Source organism: Ascaphus truei, chromosome 22, assembly GCF_040206685.1.
Source record: "Ascaphus truei isolate aAscTru1 chromosome 22, aAscTru1.hap1, whole genome shotgun sequence".
In the NCBI taxonomy this organism is placed as follows: Eukaryota; Metazoa; Chordata; class Amphibia; order Anura; family Ascaphidae; genus Ascaphus; species Ascaphus truei.
In genome coordinates, this window is record NC_134504.1 from 12,907,475 (window position 1) to 12,914,919 (window position 7,445).

The 7,445-nt window shown below is 59.1% G+C and overlaps 1 long non-coding RNA gene across 1 annotated transcript; it reads right to left on the reverse strand.

The window, feature by feature from the left end:
• Positions 1-384: 384 nt before the first annotated feature.
• Positions 385-3,088, reverse strand: LOC142472831 (uncharacterized). Its single transcript, XR_012789858.1, has 2 exons — positions 2,857-3,088; positions 385-2,552 (listed from the first exon to the last, which is right to left on the reverse strand). It is a non-coding gene; the product is annotated as an uncharacterized LOC142472831 (long non-coding RNA).
• Between the last annotated feature and the right edge of the window lie 4,357 nt (positions 3,089-7,445).

Below are 7,445 nucleotides of genomic sequence, written 5' to 3' on the forward strand. Positions count from 1 at the left end.
ACAGCACAGCCGCGCTCAGCTGCAAAGAGATCACAGCACAGCCGCGCTCAGCTGCAGAGATCACAGCACAGCCGCGCTCAGCTGCAAAGAGAACACAGCACAGCCGCGCTCAGCTGCAAAGAGAACACAGCACAGCCGCGCTCAGCTGCAGAGAGAACACAGCACAGCCGCGCTCAGCTGCAGAGATCACAGCACAGCCGCGCTCAGCTGCAAAGAGAACACAGCACAGCCGCGCTCAGCTGCAAAGAGATCACAGCACAGCCGCGCTCAGCTGCAGAGATCACAGCACAGCCGCGCTCAGCTGCAAAGAGAACACAGCACAGCCGCGCTCAGCTGCAGAGGTCACAGCACAGCCGCGCTCAGCTGCAGAGATCACAGCACAGCCGTGGTCTGTATTATTTATTGGCCGCAGTTTGACCTGCGTTACTGTACAAGGAACAGATTCAGAACGAGACGCTCAAAGACGAGGTACAGACGCTGCCACGTGCATCTTATTGTATTTCTCGCACAAAATAAGAGGGTTTTTTTGGCCCTTAATCCAGTTTTTGGGAATACAAAAGAAAACAAGAAACAAAACTATTGATAAATTATTTACACCTCTTATAAATAGCATAAGGTAGGGGTTCCCAACGCCAGTCCCCAAGACCCCCCCCCAACAGGTCAGGGCTTAAGGATATCCCTGCTTCAGCACAGTTGGCTCAATCGAGGACTGAACCACATGAGCTGAAGCAGGGATATCCTGAAAACCTGACCTGTTGGTGGCCTTGTGAGAACAGGAGTTGAGAACCCCTGGCACAGAGTAACACTGCTTCACTGCACAGGCCTATCCGCAGGGCAAGTGTTAGGGGGCATTTATAAAAGAAATACTTTAAACAAAAAGCAAAAATATTTACCTCCATTAGAAAAAAAAAGAGACACACACACATACTCACACTCACACACACACATACTCACACTCTCACACACACACACACACATACTCACACACACACACACACACACACACATACTCACACTCTCACACACACACACATACACACACACACACATACTCACACTCACACATACTCACACACACACACATACACACAATGGCTTTTTCTCTGCACAGTTAGAAGGTTTCTCCTGTTCTCTGTCCCTTTCCCCCCGCACATTAGGGTGAGACGACACAGGCACCTGTAAAGAGCTGTAGTAAGGTGTTCGGTAAGAGCCTGAGTTTTGGTAAATAAGGGAGGGGTAGGGGGGGGGGGGTCCCCTTTAACCCCTCCCCTGCCAGAGGGGTCTGCGACACCGTGCAATGCAGGCCGCCCCTGCGGTGACGGGGTTAAGCGTTCCTTAAAGTACCGATTCGTCCCTCTCCGGGGGTTGAACCTTCAGCCGTAGGGACGCTTCCTGTTCCGGGCACGAAAGGAGCGGCTACTACTGTCCACACGTGGGAATGAGTGGCATCGCGAGGGGGCCGAGGTGAGTGGTATTGGCAGGGGGGGCGTGGTAAGTAGCACGGGGGGAGGGTGGGCGTGGTAAAGTGGCATCGGTGAGGGCCCGTGGTGAGCCGGTCAGACACACACCTCTCCGCAGCTGTGAAGCCAGTGAGCCTCTTCCCCTCCGCATGTGTGAAACGTTCGCATCACGAAGATATCTGCCGCTGGACGCGCATCGGGGCGCAGACAGGGACGCGCAATGGGGTGCAGACAGGGACGTGCAACGGGGCGCAGACAGGACGCGCATATCGGGGCGCAGGCAGGGACGTGCAGCGGGGCGCAGACAGGACGCGCATATCGGGGCGCAGACAGGGACGCGCATATCGGGGCGCAGACAGGGACGCGCATTGGAGTGCAGACGGACGCGCAATGGGGTGTAGACAGGGATGCGCATCGGGACGCATAATGGGGCGCAGACGGACGTGCAACGGGGCACAGACAGGACGCGCATATCGGGGCGCAAAAAGGATGCGCATATCGGAGCGCAGACAGGACGCGCAATTGGGTGTGGACAGGGATGTGCATCGGGACGCACAATGGGGCGCAGACAGGGACGTGAAACAGGGCGCAGACAGGACGCTCTGCGCCCACGGAGCACAGGCGCACTTCTGCGTTGCAGATTCAAGGGTTCCGATTAAATAAACGCAATAAAAAGTGCTGAATACTCTGCATGCGGCGTCACCTCAGGGCCACTGCACCCGGAGACAGGACGCCCGCAGGTCCCGGAGGGCTTGTGGCAGAGCAGGGCCCGGGGTAGCCCTCAAATTCCACCGCTTCAGGGGGAGAAAGCATTGGTAACGTGCCGCTGTCACTGCGGGGGGGGGGGGGGGGGGGGGGGAGGGGGTTCGCTTCCTGCGCCAGGCAGTCGGAGCAGCTGCTCTCCCAACGCCCAGCGTTGAGGGGGGTGTGAGCGCTCCGGGAGGGGGGTGTGAGCGCTCCGGGAGGGGGGGGGGAGCGCTCCGGGAGGGGGAGCACTGCAGGGAGAGTCTTTAATGCCTCTTGGTGGAGGTGGAGACTTTCTTCTTCCGGGCGGCCAGCATCTCGTAGAATGGGTCTCTGCTGATGGCAGCCCTGGATAGGGTGTAGATACGAACATATGAGTAGAATGAAACGTGAACACACAGATACAGACATATACACACACACACACACACAGATACAGACATATATACACACACACACACACACACACACACACACAGATACAGACATATACACACACACACACACACACACACACACACACACACAGATACAGACATATACACACACACACACACACACAGACATATACACACACACACACACACAGATACAGACATACACACACAGATACAGACATAGACACAGACGACCCGTCCTGCCAGTCACTCACTTGATATTTTTCATCCATTCGTCCTTCTCCTCGGGTGTGGGCGCCGAGATCTGATACACGGTGTGGTTCCCCTCCACCACCCGCCCGTCCGCCTCCGTCTTACACGCCTTGATCACCTGGTCCTTGTTGTCTGGGATGTACAGCTCAAAGCAGTTCTGGGGGGGAGGCGAGGGAGAACAGGGGGGGGGATAGAGAGTAAAAGTGAGGAGAGAGAAAGGGAGGAGGGGGAGAGAGAAAGGGAGGATGGGGAGAGAAAAAGGGAGGAGAGGGAGAACGGGACGGGGAGACAAAAAAGGGAGATGGGGAAACAGAGAGGGGAGAGAAAAAGGGAGGCGGGTGGGAGAAACGGGGAGGAGAGAAAAAGGGAGGAGGGGGGAGAGAAAAGTGAAGTGGGGGGAAAGAAAAAGGTAGGAGGGGGTGAGAAATAGGTAGGGGGGGTGAGAAAATGGGAGGGGTGGGGGAGAGAAAATGGGAGGGTGGGGGAGAGAAAAAGGGAGGGTGGGGATGGAGAAAAGGGAGGAGGGAGATGGAGAAAAAGGGAGGAGAGGGGATGGAGAAAAAGGGAGGAGGGGGATGGAGAAAAAGGGAGGAGGGGGATGGAGAAAAAGGGAGGAGGGGGGATGGAGAAAAAGGGAGGAGGGGGGATGGAGAAAAAGGGAGGAGGGGGAAGAGAAAAAGGGAGGAGGGGGGAGAGAAAAGGGAGGAGGGGGGAGAGAAAAAGGGAGGAGGGGGGAAGAGAAAAAGGAGGAGGGGGGAAGAGAAAAAGGGAGGAGGGGGGAAGAGAAAAAGGGAGGAGGGGGGGAGAGAAAAAGGGAGGGGGGGAGAGAAAAAGGGAGGAGGGGGATGGAGAAAAAGTGAGGAGGCGAGAAGAGAAAAAGTGAGGAGGGGGGAGAAAAAAATGAGGCGGGGGGGAGAGAAAAAGGGAGGAGGGGAAACGATGGGGTTGTGACAGAAAGATGGGGAGAAAGAGGTAAAAATGTCAGAAAAGCAGCAATATAAGAAAGAGATGTCATCGTGTCCCCCCCTCACACTCACCACCCCCCCTCCCCACACATTTCTCCCACCACCCCTCCCCCCACACACATACACACGCACTCTCCCACCCCCCCTACACACATTCCACCCCCCTGCCACACACTCCTCCCACCCCCCTACACTCTCAAACGCACTCCTCCCACAACCCCTCCCCACACACACACATACACACTCCTCCCACCACCCTCCCCACACACACATACACACTCCACACACACATACACACTCCTCCCACCCCCCCTCCCCACACACACATACGCACTCCACCCACCCCAACTTCTCCCACCCCCTCCCCACACACTTCTCCCCACCCCCCCCACCACACACACACACACTCCCTCCACCCCCCCTACACTCACACACTTCTCCCCCCCCCCCATTCCACACACTTCTCCCACCCCCCGTCCCCACAATTCTACCACCCCCCTCCCCCCACAACACACACACACACACGTACTCCTCCCACCCCCTACACTCTCACACTCCTCCCACCCCCCTACACACACAGTCCTCCCACCACCCTTCCCACACACACATACACACTCGTCCCACCCCCCTCCCCACACACACATACACACTCCTCCCACCCCCCTCCCCACACACACATACACACTCCTCCCATCCACACACACACACACACACACACACACACACACACACATACACACTCCAAACCTCCCCACCTCCCCACACACACATACACACTCCTCCCACCCCCCCTCCCCACACACACATACACACTCTCCCACCCCCCCTCCCCACACACACATACACACTCCTCCCACCCCCTCCCCACACACATACACACTCCTCCCACCCCCCTACACACACACACACACACACACACACACTCCTCACACACACACACACACACACAAACACACTCCTCCCACACACACAAACACCCCCCCTTCCCCACACACTCCTCACACCCCCCCTCCACACACACACACACACCTCCCACCCCCCTACACACACACACGTGCACTCCCTCACCCCTCCCCAGACTTTTCTGACCCCCAACACACACACTCCCCCCCCTCCCCACACACTTCCCCCACTGCTCCCCCTCCCCACACCCACACACTTCCCCCCTCCCACACACACTCCCCCCACCCCTCCCACACACACTCCCCCCTCCCCACACACACACTCCCCCGCCCCCCTCCCCACACACACAGTCCACCCGCCCCCCCCTCCCCACACACACACTCCACCCGCCCCCCCCCCTCCCACACACACACTCCACCGCCCCCCCTCCCCACACACACTCCCCCGCTCTCCCTCCCACACACACTCCCCCCGCTCCCCCTCCCCACACACACTCCCCCCGCCCCTCCTCCCCACACACACACTCCACCCGCCTCCCTCCCCACACACACACTCCACCCGCCTCCCCTCCCCACACACACACTCCACCCGCCTCCCCTCCCCACACACACTCCCCCCGCCCCCCCTCCCCACACACACACTCCCCCCGCCCCCCCTCCCCACACACACACTCCCCCCGCCCCCCCTCCCCACACACACACTCCCCCCACCCCCCCTCCCCACACACACACTCCCCCCGCCCCCTCTCCACACACACTCCCCTCTCCACACACACACACACACTCCCCCCGCACCCACCCCTCCACACACACACTCCCCCCGCACCCCCCTCCCCCCCCTCCACACACCACACACTCCCCCGCCCCCCTCCACATACACACACACACACACACACACACACACTCCCCCCCCTCCCACACACACACTCCCCCCCACCCCCTCCCACACACACACTCCCCCCGCCCCCTCTCCACACACACACACACACTCCCCCCCCCTCCCACACACACCCACTCCCCCCTCACCCCCTCCCACACACACACACACTCCCCCGCCCCCTCTCCACACACAGACACACACTCCCCCCTCCCCCCACAAACACACTCCCCCGCCCCTCTCCACACACAGACACACACCCCTCCCCCCTCCCCCACAAACACACTCCCGCCACTCACTGGCTTTTGAATCTTTAACTTCTTGGATGCTAAGGTTTTCTAATGGAATGATCCCCCGGGGCTCTTATCCTGCAGGGAGAGCAGAGTCACACACACACAAATCTATACAGGAGGGCACCGGGCATGCGGCGGGTTCTGTTCTAAGGGCCCACCGCAAAGCGAAAATCGCCGGAAAGCGGATCCGGCGAATTGCGGTATGTGCCGTTCTACGCATGCACAACCTTGGCAAACCTTCCCCCCTCCCCCCCCATTCTGCGCAAGCTCGACCCCGGCCCAGCCTGTTCTGCGCATGCGTGACATCGGACTGGCCCGTTCTGCGCATGCGCAGACATGGCGGGCGCCTTCTCAGTGCCGCCGTATCAGCGGATCGCCGAAAAGCGGGGCCCTGCTTATATTTATATTTAGTCCTGGAAACCTCTGGTTTTCCCTGTTCTGAGGCTGATAGCACTCCTCTGTGTAATGTTGCAACAATGTAACTTCCCTTTGTTGGCTTCTCAGCCTGTTGCCCTGGCAACCCCCCTGTACTCTTTAGTGAGTTGGGCTGTCCCTCCTCCACCTGCTATTTAGAACAGCTCTTACTCTATTTCCTGCTTGTCCAGGCCAGCATGCTCTCTCTCTCTTGGCCAGCACCCATTGTGAAGTCACCTCACCCAACTCCTCTGGTAAAGCTATACTAAGCTATTCCTATTACCTAGCATTATCCCACTGGCCACCGTAGCTCCCTCTCCCCTCCATTGCTCCCATCCCCCTCCATTGCTCCCATCCCACAGTGTTTTCCATCATTTCCCCTTTTTATTTGTCTTGTGTGCCCAATAAACACTTCAGCAAATAAGAAGCTTCCCCTTGCTTGGAATATGGGATTGAGTTAAGCTGCCTGTCCCTACTCACTTGCCACAGTGAGCTTGGGACAGAACATGTTTATATATATATATATGCACGCACCTCCCCCTGGCCCCTCACCGTTGTATACTCAAAGTAGTACAGACAGTTGTCAGTCAGTATGAACCAGCGTCTTTCCATGTCTTCACCCGGCCACCTGCAAAGCCAAGAGAAGCGTGTGCCATGGGGAGCCACGGGGGCGAGGGGGTGGGGCAGGGAGAAAGAGGGGGGTGGGGCAGGGAGAAAGAGGGGGGGTGGGGCAGGGAGAAAGAGGGGAGTGGGGAGAGGGGGCAGATTTGAGAGGGAGGGGGCGGGAGAGGGGGCGGGGAGAGGGGGCAGATTGAGAGGGAGGGGGCAGGAGAGGGGCACAGGGAGGGGGCAGGGAGAGGGGCACAGGAGAAAGAGGAGGGGGCACAGGAAGGGGGCCACGGGAAGAGAGGGAGGGGCACAGAGAGGGAGGGGCCACGGAGAGGGGCACAGGGAGAGAGGGGGAAGGGAGAAGAGGAGGGGGGCACAGGGAGGGGGCAGGGGGAGAGAGGGAGGGGGGCAAAAGGGGGAGAGAGGAGGGGCAGGGGGAGAGAGAGGGAGGGGGCAGGGGGAGAGAGGGAGGGGGGGAGAGAGGGAGGGGGGAGAGAGGGAGGGGGGAGAGAGGGAGGGGGCAGGGGGAAG